This window comes from Mustela nigripes, chromosome 8 (assembly GCF_022355385.1).
Source record: "Mustela nigripes isolate SB6536 chromosome 8, MUSNIG.SB6536, whole genome shotgun sequence".
Lineage (NCBI taxonomy): Eukaryota > Metazoa > Chordata > Mammalia > Carnivora > Mustelidae > Mustela > Mustela nigripes.
This window is the reverse complement of record NC_081564.1, coordinates 40,726,237-40,738,588: the sequence shown is the minus strand read 5'-3', so window position 1 is coordinate 40,738,588 and position 12,352 is coordinate 40,726,237. Positions and strand designations below refer to the sequence as shown.

The window sequence follows — 12,352 nt, the reverse complement described above, 5'->3', positions numbered from 1 at the left end:
CACCCCCTTCTCCCAAACCCCCTCCCCCCGGCAACCCTCAGTTTGTTTTGTGAGATTAAGAGTCACTTATGGTTTGTCTCCCTCCCAATCCCATCTTGTTTCATTTATTCTTCTACCCACTTAATCCTCCATGTTGCATCACCACTTCCTCATATCAGGGAGATCATATGATAGTTGTCTTTCTCTGCTTGACTTATTTCGCTAAGCATGATACGCTCTAGTTCCATCCATGTTGTTGCAAATGGCAAGATTTCATTTCTTTTGATGGCTGCATAGTATTCCATTGTGTATATATACCACATCTTCTTGATCCATTCATCTGTTGATGGACATCTAGGTTCTTTCCATAGTTTGGCTATTGTGGACATTGCTGCTATAAACATTCGGGTGCATGTGTCCCTTTGGATCACTACATTTGTATCTTTAGGGTAAATACCCAATAGTGCAATTGCTGGGTCATAGGGCAGTTCTATTTTCAACATTTTGAGGAACCTCCATGCTGTTTTCCAGAGTGGCTGCACCAGCTTGCATTCCCACCAACAGTGTAGGAGGGTTCCCCTTTCTCCGCATCCTCGCCAGCATCTGTCATTTCCTGACTTGTTGATTTTAGCCATTCTGACTGGTGTGAGGTGATATCGCATTGTGGTTTTGATTTGTATTTCCCTGATGCCGAGTGATATGGAGCACTTTTTCATGTGTCTGTTGGCCATCTGGATGTCTTCTTTGCAGAAATGTCTGTTCATGTCCTCTGCCCATTTCTTGATTGGATTATTTGTTCTTTGGGTGTTGAGTTTGCTAAGTTCTTTATAGATTCTGGACACTAGTCCTTTATCTGATATGTCGTTTGCAAATATCTTCTCCCATTCTGTCAGTTGTCTTTTGATTTTGTTAACTGTTTCCTTTGCTGTGCAAAAGCTTTTGATCTTGATGAAATCCCAATAGTTCATTTTTGCCCTTGCTTCCCTTGCCTTTTGCGTTGTTCCTAGGAAGATGTTGCTGCGGCAGAGGTCGAAGAGGTTGCTGCCCGTGTTCTCCTCAAGGATTTTGATGGATTCCTTTCGTACATTGAGGTCCTTCATCCATTTTGAGTCTATTTTTGTGTGTGGTGTAAGGAAATGGTCCAATTTCATTTTTCTGCATGTGGCTGTCCAATTTTCCCAGCACCCTTTATTGAAAAGGCTGTCTTTTTTCCATTGGACATTCTTTCCTGCTTTGTCGAAGATTAGTTGACCATAGATTTGAGGGTCTATTTCTGGGCTCTCTATTTTTTTATATAGGGTTGTTTTTCTTACTTTTATCGTCTTACTTACAGTTAGTAGAATTTTTTATTCTTAGAAACACTCTAGTCTCTAGTAATGGCTAAGTATTAACCAATTTTGAATAGTTACAACAGAATTCTGTAGATGGCAAACTTATGAATCAGTTAAGCACAAAACTTGTTTACCAAAAGATTTAAATATTTTTAGTTGCTTTGCAGTAAGAAGTTAAAAGCACAAACCTGGTTCCAGTAATTAATGCTTTAGTATTTTATCCCATTGGTTAAGACCTAGATGTCCAACAAATTTAATTCCATTTGTCATCCAAGTAAACCTTTAGTGTTTCAGGTTGCCAAAGACTTTGAAAGCTATTTTAACAATTACCAATTAAAGCTCCGAGACAGACAATTAATCATTAGTTTAGTTATTTCTTTGCTTACAGATTTTAACAAATAACATGAGCTTATTTGACCTTCATAAACTTTGATTGAAGTTTCACATTTACTGCTATAACTTTAAAGACATGTCTATTTTAATTAAACCAATAAACTTAATTTAGTTTAAATTCTGATTTACATTTCACCTGGACCCACTCCATTTTTAATGTTTACCTGAGACACGGGGGGGGGGGGGGGTCGGGGGGGGGGGGGTGTTAGGTCCAGGGGGTGTTCTTTTTGTTTCTTGACAGTGAAGAGAGAAGGAGCTGTGGTGCAGGAAGCACCAAGGATGGTCTAGAAGCCAGTTATGCAGGCTGCACCCAAGCTGGTGCAGAAACAGAAGGAGGAGACAGAACAAACAAAGTGCTGCCAGAAGGCCCCACCAGCAAGGGAGAAGGGCTAGGCAGTCGAGGTCGGCCAGAGAAAGTAAGGAATTTCCCCTAAACAAAGGGAGTTTTGGCAGCTGCTTGGGAATATTCCTTAAAGTCTCTCTCTTGAGTTAGACCAACCACAGTTGGCTCCAGTTAGAGCCATTAACATAAGAAATGAGCAAGGGAGAATTCCCATATCTATTAAGAGGAGCAGAGAGATGAAAGTCAGAGTCCCCTTACTCTCTGCTGGTCCCATTTTTTCAAACACAACAAACAACACAACAGACAACCAAAAGACAAGACACAGACAACCACAGACCCAGTGGCTCTTACCCAGAACCTGCTGCTGGTGGGGATTTTCTCAGTCCCCTACAAACATTTGCCAGTGGGGATTTTCTCGGTCCCCTAGAAATGAGTAACAAAACAGACAACAAAAAGACAAGACAAAGACACACAGAACCAGCAGCCTTCACCCACTGGTGGGGGTTTTCCTGGCCTCCTAAAGACGGGGGTTACCCGGCCCCCTACAGACCCAGATGACTGCCTAGGGGGGCTCAAACCCCCAGACAATCTACCAGAAGAGGGATGGGGCGTCCCCACATCTACTCCAGCCCTGGGGAGCATGGCTGCATCCAGCTTCTCCCCAGTGGGCCATACCCTGGAGCTCCACAACCAGACAGACCAGATCTCACAGAATATGGAGATCTTACCTCTGGAGGCTTTTCCCAGAAATTCTGATGCTGGCTCAGTTCTCGTTGTTTGATCCTGGATGAGCCCGCATATGTTGGGTCCGTTATCAATGGAATGAGACTGAGACAAAGTTACACAAAGCCTTATTCTATGCCAAGCATTAGAAGTTAGACTGACCGGCCAGGGAAATGAGGCTGAAACAAAATGAAAGTAATGTAAAGCTTTATTCTATGCCAAGTATTAGAAGTCAGACTGACCGGCCAGGACCGCCTCCGAAGAGAGCGATGCCCCTTGTTCTTACAGGCTAGTTTTTATAGGGCACAATCACAGACATCTGCATAAGTGGCTTTGGCTGATTGGATGTCTCCTACCTGTGTTTTAGTAACGGTTAGTAACAGTTGAGTAACGGTTACCTGGAACCGATACTAGTAACTGTTGAGGCATTTATTAAACAACAAAATGGCCTTGTTTTAGGTATGTGTTTTAGTAACAGTTACCTGGAACTGATATCAATAACTGTTGAGGCATTTGTTAAACAACAAAATGTCTACCTAGGCAACATGGAGTCACTATGGCTAAGTAGGCCCAGGCAGGCCCTTGGGGTTTCACATGTTTTAACGTGGAATTGACCCCAACAACTTCTCGTGAATTTAAAAAGAAAGATGATTCTCAGACAGGATTAAAATATTAAATACAGGTAGATGACTTACAAAAAATTTGAGGAGCGCCTGGGTGGTTCAGTTGGTTGAGTGGCTGCCTTTGGCTCAGCTCATGATCCCAGAGTTCTGGGATTGAGTCCTGCATCGGGCTCCCAAACTCCATGGGGAATCTGCTTCTCTCTCTGACCCTCCCCCTTCTCATGCTCTCTCTCTCATTCTATCTCTCAAATAAATAAATAAAATCTTAAAAAAAAAAAGAAAATTTGAATGAAAATAACCAAGATCTATTCTATGAAAATACTAATTAAAAAACCTATTTATTAACATTAATAACAGTCAACAAACATTACTAAAGGTAAAAATGGTCAGTATAATACAGTAAAGCATCAACATAATAAGATTACTTAGCATATATTAATTCTAAATATTTATGTACCTAATAGGTAACCTCAACATGGATAAGGTAGAAATCAACTGAACATCAGACATAAACAGACAAACCTACCATCATAACATGATATTTTAATGTCCCCCATTGGTAACTGATAAAGTAAACAGACAACTTATGATGAAAAATAGAGAAAATTTAAAAATTTGCTACAACTAAAAAGATACATGTAGAGCACTGTCTGCTACAATTTCAGAGAACAAATTTCACTAAAGTACAGACAATATTTGTAAATATTTACCACATATAGTGCTATAAGGAGGTCTCAATCCATTTTTTAAACTGTTTCCTTTTTCTTTCTTTTTTTTTAACTGTTTATTTTCTTTTAACTGTTCCATTTTTTTTTTCTCCCCCAGAGAGAGAGAGTGTACACTCACATGAATGGAGAGAAAAAAAAAAAAAAAACCAAACCTTAAGCAGGCTCCATGCACAGTGTAGAGTCCAGTGTAGGGCTTGATCTCACAACTTTGAGATATGACCTGATCCAAAACCAAAAGTCAGATGCTTAACCAACTGAACCATTCAGGTAACCCTTAATCCATTTTTAAAAAAATGCATTTAAACATACATGTTATTTTTTTAATTTAATTAAGCTAGATATTAATATAAAAGTACAACTATATAACTAGAAAATCTACAGATGTTCATAAATTGTGAAACATATTTCTAAATAACACATGCGTCAAAAGAGAAGTTGTAATGGGAGAGAGAGAGAGAACATGCCTGTGCAAGAGTGGGGGGCAAGGGGCAGAGGGAGAAGCAGATTCCCCACTGAGCAGGGAGTCCAATGCAGGATGCAATCCCAGGACCCTGGGATCATGACCTGAGCCAGTCAGATGCTTAGCCAACTGAGCCACCCAGGTGCCTGAGAAACAGTAATGGAAATTAGAAAATATTTGTATGAATATTAAGAAAATCCTTCATATGAAAATATGAAAGATGAAAAAAAAGCAGTTCTGGGAGAAAAAAAGTAGTAGACTTAAACACATATAACAGAAAACTTAGAGCCTTAAAATTTATTAACTAGGCAACAATTTCAAAATAATATTTGAACAGCAAAATGAATAAAAACGAGGTAATAGGAAACAATAAGAAAGGACAAAAGGTTTTGAAATGGTAAACAATAAACAACATAAATATCAAGAAGACTGTTGTTTTAAAAGTTGTATGTATTGGATATCTTCTGGCAAGTTTGATCAATGAAAGTATAAAGCAGTAACAACCAGTATTAGGGATGAAAATTAGACGTAATTACAGACCATGCACACAGTAAAAAGAATGTAAGAAAATTTTATAAAAAACTTTATAATAAGTTTGAAATTTCAGATAACATAAAATCCAAGAAACAGAATGCTAGAAATCTCCAGTAGCCATTATATAAATTGACCCAGTGACCAAAATCTTCCCACAAAAGAAAGCTCAATCCTGGTGGTTTTATGGGGTACTTAAACCAATTCAAGCAAGAAATGGTTCTAATTTTATGTAAACTCTTCCAGGGAATTAAAAAAAAAAGGAATCCTAAAGCAGTTTTATGAAATTAGCATTAAGATAAATTCAAATCCAACATAAAAGGAAAATCACTGCCTCATCTCCATGAAAGTAGATGCAAAAACCTCAAACAAAATATTTTCAAACCAAATCCAGGCTAAAGAATACAAAAATAATACACTGTAACTGAGTTGGGCATGTCCTGGAAGGCTAGGTTGCCTTAATAACAGAAAAACGAAATAATGCAACTCATCACATTAGGAAACTGAAAAGAGAAATATCATACTATCATCATAATAGATGCAGAAAAGAGTAAAGTTTTGTATCCAATTATGATAAAATCCCTTAGCAAACAGAGGATAGGAAAAGAATCCTTAAGCTGATAAAACTTTTCTTTAAAAAAAATAGAATAAATTTTAGACTTAAGAGTGCAGCGCTGAAAATCTTTTCTTCGAGATTGGAAACCAGACAAGGACAGATGCAGTATATTACCATTTCCATTAACCATATTTCTGGAATTGCTGATGTTATAATAAGATAAAAAGAATATATCAAAACTGCAAAGAAGAGAAGGAAAACAAAACATAAACAGTCATAATGTCATTGGTTGCAGATGACAACAGAAGAGTTTTAAACAATCTACACTTACGAGAAATAATACAGCATTTATCAAGGTTAATGGCTAAAAATATCAGTGTACTAAAATCATTGTATTTTTATAGACTGACAAATATTTAAAGTAAATGAATTTGTTTAAGGAATAGCATTTAATAGACATCTCACAGGAAGAAAAATGGCCCTTCATCAGATGAAAAGATGTTCAATTTTGCTCATAAGTGAAAATATAAAAAAAAGCTGTGAAATATCAGACTGGGAAATATTTCAGTGCCATAGTACATTGGCAACATGTGAAAAACAAGCATTCTCATATTTTCCCATGCCAGTGAGAGTATGAATCATTCCACTGGTAATTAAGAACAATTTGGTAATATCCATAAAAATTAGAAAGTTAGGATCTTGGAGCCAGCACTTTTATTTTGAGGAACTAATTCCATAGGTATGGCCATGCCTACAAAATGAAATTTATCTGTGGTTAGTCATCATATCCATAAAAGCAACCTGGTTAAATGAATTTTAGTAGACAATGGTGGCTCCTGCTTAGGTCTTCATCACCAGCCATTTCCTCCTAAACCAACACAAATTGGCAAGAAAGAAAACTAAACTATGCACAATTTATGTCTTTAGCATAACTTGATGATAGAGAAGGTACAAATTCCAAATAGCTCTAAGGAAAATATAAGTAAAATGAGGAAAGTGAAAACACTCTGACACATAATCTCAGGGTCCTACCCCTCCCTCAACCCATGGCATCACTTTGCAGAGAGAAAAATTAGACCAAGAAAAATTGTAGGTGAAAGAGAAGAAGGGAGCTAGGAATAGGGCCCAAGACTGATTTCAAATTACTATTAGCAACAATAAATCCATCCTAAGTCTGATAACATTAAAAAGATATCCTGGGGGAGGGGGCGCCTGGGTGGCTCAGTGGGTTAAAGCCTCTGCCTTCGGCTCAGGTCATGATCCCAGGGTCCTGTGACCGAGCTCTGCATCGGGCTCTCTGCTCAGCCGGGAACCTGCTTCCCCCCTCTCTCTGCCTGCCTCTCTGCCTACTTGTGATCTCTCCCTCTCTGTCAAATAAATAAACAAAATCTTAAAAAAAAAAAAACAAAACAAAAAGATAACCTGGTGAACCAGAGCAAAGATTACAAGAAGGAGATATACCATACATGTGATTTTAAGTGGTGGTATTTAAACTGCAAAGCTTCTGGGAGAAGAAAAAAAAAAAAAAAGAAATGGAGAGTGGTGAAGGGAGATTTAGGGTCCTGAAAACCAAAGAATACCAAATAATTCGAAGGACATGTTACCTCTTCATCAACAAAAAACAAAAGATAAATTTTCTAGTGTATTAGGTCTACAGAAGATAATCATTAAACTAGAAACCATGTAATGTGTCCCAATTCTACAACAATGAATATGAAAACAAACTAGCAGATCCATAAGGAGCTATTAGAAAAAAAACAGAAAAGAGGGGTACCTGGGTGGCTCAGTGGGTTAAAGCCTCTGCCTTCACCTCAGGTCATGATCTCAGGGTCCTGGGATCGAGCCCCGCATGGGGCTCTCTGCTCAGTTGGGAGCCTGCTTCCTCCTCTCTCTGCCTGTCTCTCTGCCTACTTGTGATCTCTGTCTGTCAAATGAATAAAATCTTAAAAAAAAATCTTTAAAAAAGAAAAAAACAGAAAAGGAAAATTCATATCAAGTGAGAAAAACTCCCCCTGAAAAGTAAGCATGAATCAGGAGGCAGAGGGAGAGGGGAAGGTAAGACAATACTTCACACTGGATTTTAAATATAACTAAACATGAATTTGAGTATACTAAAGCCACTTTGAATCAGAAATTCCAAAACTAAGAAGAGAAATGGAGTTTATTTTTTAATTTTTAAAAAGACTTATTTATTTATTTGAGAGAGAGAGAGAGCAAAGAGAGGGAAGATGGAGAAGGAGAGAATCCTCAGGCAGGCTCCCCACTGATTGGGGAGCCCCACGCAGAATTCAATCCCAGGACCCTGAGATCAAGAGTCAGTCACTTAACTGACTGAGTCACCCAGGCATCCTGAGAAATGGATTTTTTTTAAATTTTTTATTTTTATAAACATATATTTTTATCCCCAGGGGTACAGGTCTGTGAATCACCAGGTTTACACACTTCACAACACTCACCAAAGCACATACCCTCCCCAATGTCCATAATCCAACCCCCTTCTATTGGGTATTTACCCTAAAGATACAAACGTAGTGATCCAAAGGGGCACGTGCACCCGAATGTTTATAGCAGCAATGTCCACAACAGCCAAATTATGGAAAGAACCTAGATGTCCATCAACAGATGAATGGATCAAGAAGATGTGGTATATATACACAATGGAATACTATGAGAAATGGATTTTAAAGCACAGGGGAGAAAAAGAAAAGTGTGATGAAACCCAAGATAATAGAAGAAAATAAATTTATTTCAGAAATAAGCAAAAACTTAAAAGTTGGCAAGAGAAAATTTCATAGTGCCAGTCAAAAAGCAGGAACATGAGCAGAGCTATTTGATGTCATTTCTATACACCAAAATATATAAATAATACTTTTGATTTAATCAATAAACCTTAAGCCAATTAAGAAAATTTTAAAGAAACTTGTTGATAGTTAATATTAAGATAAAGGAATACTGTTGCCATATATATATTTTTTTAATTTAGTAGTGTAGATCTGTGGGGCATTCTTTAATTCTAAGTTGGAGCTCTTAATTGTAGCATAGTTTACACTTTGTAGTTTAATGCAATGTAAGGCAGTTAAGTCAGAGCATAAAACAGTCTCACACTTTACTTCAAATGACTCATATAAAACCATTAAGAATGAGTAATTCTTATGTGTCATTTTACCTTTTTATATTTAATTTACATTGACTATAATTTTGAGGATTTTAGGACTTGAAGAATCACTGCAGTTACTAATAAAAAATACAATGGAGGAATCAGGCATTTTTCAGTGGGTCAAAGGTGTTTAAAAGTTTTTAAGGGATACTTAAACAAAGTGATTCACATCTATAATAGCAATATTAAGTAGGCAATATTGTCTCTGAGTACCTTCATTTTGAGAATTAAACGAAAGAGACAAAAATATTTACACTCAAGGTGTTTTATGTGATTCACTGACTCATGGGAATGCCTTTACACAAAACCTAGGAGAACAGGTTTTTTTTTTTTTTTTAATTTTTTATTTCTGAAAATAAATGGAGCACCCAGTGCTCCATGCAATCCGTGCCCTCCCTAATACCCACCACTTGGTTCCCCCACCCCCCACCTGCCCCCCCTCCGCCCCTTCAAAACCCTCAGATTGTTTTTCAGAGTCCATATTCTCTCATGGTTCACCTCCCCTTCCAATTTCCCTCAACTCCCTTTAGGAGAACAGTTTTTACTGAAGACAGCTATGTCTGGGTTTGAAACAAAAGAGCATATTAATCATAGCAAGTTTGATAGTGAACCCACTATCTTACCCAATAACAAGTTGAGCCAAAATCTGAAAGGATATTTTCAGAAATATTCAATACTGGCCAGCAAGAAGCCCTCTTGTAATCTCCAGATAAAAAACCACATATAGGGATGCTGATAATGGATTTTATGATAATGGGGCTTCCCACAAGTGCTGTAATACCTAATGTTTTTCTTTTTTTAAGAAAATATTCTATTTATTTATTTGATATAGAATAAGAGTGAGAGAGAGTGAGTGCACAAGCTCTGGGAACAGCATGCAGAGGGAGAAGCGGACTCCCTTCCGAGCAGAGAGTCTGATGTGGGGCTCAATCCCACATCTCAATCTGGAATCAGGAGCTGAAGGCAGAGTCTTAACCAACTGAGTGATTTAGGTGCCCCAAACCTAACGTTTTTTTACGGGCAAAATCAGGTTAAAATAGACATTATGGTTGGCTTCAGAAAGAGGCATAGTGTGGGAGAATGGGGAAGGACATTCCCTCCAAGTTGTGCCTTTGGAAGCATTGAGAGTGTGAGGGCTGATTTTATGACTTCGAGGCTCAGCTGGGCAGACTCTTAATATCTTGAGTCACTAGTCTGATTCCTGGGCCCTATAGTAGAGTAAATCACTTCATGTACATAACTTTGGTTGATTGTTTTCTGAGATTCACCATCCCCTAAAGATAGCATTATTTCTGATACTCTTAGGCACAGATATCTATACCATTTAGGACCATGAGTGTTTTTATTTATTTCTGGCTTCAGCTACTAGCAAATAAATTAGCTATTCCCTAGTTCTTACATGAACCACATTCCATAGGCTGTTCCTAACTGGATTAGAAAACAAAGCTTATTTTCACAACCTGGAACAAAGTAATTTGATTGAATTAAATTGTGCATGACAAAAATCAATAAAACTCATCAATTCAAATCTCTCAGTTCTAATAAACAGACTGAATCTGGTTAAGGGAAAAAAATGTGAAAGCAATTAAAATCATAGCAATTTTTTAACCTCTCCTCTGCTGATTCAAAGTCTCAAACCCATAAGGTATCCTATGGAGAAAACACAAGATGGTTGGAGTGGTTCTTTCATAGTAATGTTGTCTAGCTGTTTCTAGAACTGTTAAAAGAAAGTTACTATCTTTCACTAGCAGCTATGACAACTGTGTTCAGGGACTAAATTAAATAGAGAAATCCAAAATTGTAACTATACAGGACATTTTTTTAATTGTAATCTCATAATCGGTCCTCAGAGTAATTAATGGCAACCCCTCTTTTTACACCAGCTTGACCATCTAAATGGCCCTTTATTAATCCATTGTTTAAAAAAATCTAACATGGGGGCACCTGGGTGGCTCAGTGGGTTAAGCCTCTGCCTTCAGCTCAGGTCACAATCTCAGGGTCCTGGGATCGAGCCCCGCATCGGGCTCTCTGCTCAGCAGGGGGCCTGCTTCCCTTCCTCTCTCTCTGCCTGCTGCTCTGCCTACTTGTGATCTCTCTCTGTCAAATAAATAAATAAAATCTTAAAAAAAAAATCTAACATGGACAGACATTTTGGGTGTATACATTAAACCATTATCTAAGCTCCACAAGTTACATATATTTCTGGCAGAGTAATAACAAAAAGCCTTCAAATGTCCTTGTTGTTGGAAATAACTATCATTATTCTATACTGTTGGGTTTTCGGAACAACAAAGGTTTTAGTCAGAAGGTTTAATAGGGAATGAGGTCGCTGTGGCAGGTCCATGAGATGCAGCGAGTAAACTGAGGCAAGTGAGGTTGTTACTAATGTTGAAACCAATATCCATTATAGGCCATCTTACTAAATTTGACTCCCTGCCTAAATCTATAAGGAAGTGATATTTTTTTCTTTACGAAGAGTTATCCGCAGCCTAACCTGCATGTGGCAGATGGCGCCCTTGGAACCTATCCCAGTCTATCACCCCCTCCACATCCTAGCTCCTGCCTAATTCTCACTTGTCCTTTCCCACTGCCCATTTCTCCTGGGACATGGGCCATTTATCTACTGAAAGTGTTTGGTTCCCCAGAGAGCCATGTCTTTTTGATTGTGGCTAAAAGAAAGCTAGATCCAGTTGCTTTTCCAAATAGCAGTGGGGACATTAAACTCTGAGTCTGAGAGAGGTTTTAGCCTCAGGAGAAGCCTCCTCCAGAGCAGTTAGTGAGGGTATTTTCTTACCATTTCCTCAGTTCCCAACTGTATGATATTTAAGCCTCTCAAGTTACTATGAGGTTGAAGAAAACAAGCATGAACGAATGCCATGTCTTTCAAAGAGAAGTCAGAAAACTAAAATGAAATTTCTTAGCAAGGAATCAAAAAACAACCTGGAAAGGAAAGTCAGAAATAAAAGCCAGAAGCAAAATGTAAAAGTCCGAGTAATTCATTGACCTCCTGTCAGTAAGCCTCCAGATAAAGGGAAGAGAATCCACACATATGGGAGACCTGCTATGGGGCCCACTGGCACTCTCTGACTTCATTGAATGTTCCCTACAAGTTATTGATTAATATCCCTCCTATGAGTACAAAATTGCAGCCTTGCACAAAATCATGTAACTGCAGTATATTGGTTCCACTAAAACACATCTTTCTTCTATGTTACACAATAATAATAGGTCTCATTTATCAAATGTTAACTTGGTGCAGTATATCAGCCATTTAATGCATGTAGGACTCATTAATATCTGAGATGATAAACTGTCAATACCTCTCCACCCTTCTCAGCTTCAAAAAGAAACTATCACAGGGACTATACTATAGACTAAAGAACATAATATTCAGTTCCAGCTATGCCTATTATGATCTCTAACAGTGACAACACAGAAAATCAGATAATAAAAATTCCATATAAAAGGTGGAAGAACAAGAAATCTCATGTTTTTTTTTTTTTTTTTTTTTTTTTTTTTTTTTTTTTT

General features: G+C 37.8%; 1 long non-coding RNA gene across 2 annotated transcripts in view; it reads right to left on the bottom strand.

The window, feature by feature from the left end:
* Positions 1 to 12,352, bottom strand: part of LOC132023905 (uncharacterized) — a 153,652-nt gene that overhangs the window by 30,752 nt on the left and 110,548 nt on the right. For both annotated transcript variants that reach the window (XR_009406088.1, XR_009406089.1), the window contains 2 exons: positions 4,273 to 4,340; positions 2,775 to 2,948 (listed from right to left, as the gene is read on the bottom strand). This is a non-coding gene — a long non-coding RNA (uncharacterized LOC132023905). The remainder of the gene's footprint in view (positions 1 to 2,774; positions 2,949 to 4,272; positions 4,341 to 12,352) is intronic.